Genomic DNA, 2,607 nt, shown 5'->3' with positions numbered 1-2,607 from the left:
GCTCCCCCAGATGTCTTCAGTCCCTGTGAAAACCAAAGAGGGAAGGACGGCCCGTTGGGCACAGGGAGGTGCCCGGCCTTTGGGTTTGAGCCCATGGATGCAGCCAGTGCCTGCAGAAACCCCTAAATCCATCTGTGCCCACAAATCATGGAACTGTCGGGGCTGTGAGGGACCTTTAAAGGGATTTGGGGAATGGAGAAAGCCCTGCAGCACTCCCAGCCGGGCGGCAGAGTTTTTTTTTTTTTGCTTTGGGGTTTGGAAAGGCTCAAGGCCGCATCTCGCAGAACGGCTTCATCCAATGTTTTGGTGTCCTGGGAACTTCAAAGCGCCTCATCCCCAGTATGGACCCACATCCTGGAATCTGGGGGAGAACTAGTGATAAACGGGGAGAACCGGTGATAAAACAGCAAATTTCCCCTCCCCAGCCCACAGACAACAGCGCTTGGGACTAATAGTTGAAAGTTTTTTATTCATATAAAACTCATATTAAGAACATAAAAGATTGCATCTTAAAAAAAAAAAAACCAAAACCAAAAACACAAACCCCCGAAGATCTGCACTTATTTACAGCAGTATTGCACAAGTAAAAGTGGCAATTACCCTGTCCAAAATTCATCAGTGCAAAACACGAGTAAGCCAGGGAAACTGCGGTACGAATGCTACATACGCTGGGTCCTGTGAAACCAGTTAGTGAGCGCCGGGGCTGTACCTGACCTTCATGCCGGCACGGGGAAAAGTGGCCGAGACGGAGGGAAAGGGGGCTTTAGGGAACGGTGGGTAAAAACCACTGGGATGGAGAGCCAAATTCCCCATGGATTCCGCTAATGCTGAAGTCTTTGAGGCGCCTAAATCCATTCTGGGGAGCGGGATTTAGGCACTTGGGAGAAATAAATCATCTTGGTATCCCAACCACGTTGGCTGCGCTGCCAGGAGGAGACGGCGCTTCCGAAGGTGATCCATCACTTATTGCAAGGGCAAGGAGAAGAGAAAGGAAGGGGAACCCAAAAACTTTTTACAGGAACTTAAATAAGCAGAAAATAAATATACAACATTTCTACAAGTTACAGCATTACGGAACAGTAGAGTGCATTAATTACACGGGGCTGGGGGGGGGGAGAATCTACAGTATTTACCAAAGGTAACTCTGAAAAAGTTTAGGCAAAGTATTTTTTTCTTTTTTTTTTTTTACTTATTCATAAGCTGTACAAAACTCACGAGACGAAACGAAAGGAAAGACATTGCACGGAGATTTGGCTCAGTTGATGAAAATAATACGGTGCCCTACTCTAATAAATAGTCAGGTATTTACAGTTATGGTGTTAAAAAAAAAAAAAAAAAAGGAGAAGCGTGAGATCGCCCAGTAATAAATCTGATTTCCCCACAACCAAGGAAAACTCTTCATCCCATCCTTTTTGGCAGAACACAGACCACAGGTTATGCTTAAAACGACCCAGAGCGGTCGGCCAACGCGGCTAAAGCGGGCATAATCGCGATTTAAAAACATTATTCTTCTCTTTAGAGGCTTTTTGGGGTTGTTACCCTAAAACTCACAACTCCCAGAGGGTAAAACCTGTTTTCTGGGGGGTAATTTTCCCATGACCACCTCTTGGCCGGGAACACCTCCCGTGGAGAAGTCCCAGGTGCCAATACCTCAGGGCTGGGGGGGTTTATTTTCCCTTAAAATGACTATTTTTTTCGCCCCACTGTCAGCTAGGGCAGCCCGGTGGGGAGGAAGGGGGTAAAGTGCTCGGCGTTTCTTTGGTGTACTCCAAGGGACACATTCCGGGCGGCGCAGCACTGGGATGCTGTAAGGCTGCAGGACCCGAAAGCACCGTTCCATCCACTGACAACGGACGAAACTCAACCGGGGGGGGTGAAGAAAAGCTGGGTTGAGTCCCCTTTCTGCTGCCAATTTTAGTTATTCATTTTAAATTCTACCTCCGCATGGATTCCCATGGGAAACGCGCGGTGGCAGCCTTCCCGGTGGGGTTTTTTTTATATAAACCCTCCGGAAAAAGCATGGTGGCTCGAGCACGGAGCCTACGGGGAGCCAAAACCAAGGGGACACAGGGCAGGAACCCACCCTGGCCAAGCTCACCGGGTGTTTTAACCGCACCAGGGCGAAGGTCCCAGTCAAAACCTGCCCACAATACCCTTCCCTAAACATTCCTGCAGCTGAGGCCAGCTCCTGCAACCGATGCTCATCCTGCAGGTCCCAATAAAGGTAATAAATTGAAAATTAAAAAGAAATCGGTCCATGATCACTCCAGAGGAGCGCGGTTGGTCAGAGGTACGCAGGCCCCCACCGACACCGCGGCCCTTCGCCTACCGGACAGGCATGGAGAGGTCAGATTGTACAGTCTGTCCGTCGTTAAAAACACGGATAATCACACAGGGCACTGGGAACAGCTTCTCCCTGCAGAAAAAACTGCTACGGTGGGGTTTGGGGGTGAGGGGGGGGTGTTTCTTCTCCTTAATATGGCACTGGTGAAACCAGAAATATAAAACCGTGGCGTTTGGGAGGGGATTGGAGGAACACCTGCACCAGCGAGGGAAGGGGCAGCTCCAGAGGCAGGGAGGGGTACATTTGTGCATAGATAAGGGGGT

Source organism: Eurypyga helias, unplaced genomic scaffold (assembly GCF_000690775.1).
Source record: "Eurypyga helias isolate BGI_N326 unplaced genomic scaffold, ASM69077v1 scaffold26037, whole genome shotgun sequence".
In the NCBI taxonomy this organism is placed as follows: domain Eukaryota; kingdom Metazoa; phylum Chordata; class Aves; order Eurypygiformes; family Eurypygidae; genus Eurypyga; species Eurypyga helias.
The sequence above is the reverse complement of the archived record's forward strand: the minus strand, read 5'-3'. Positions refer to the sequence as shown.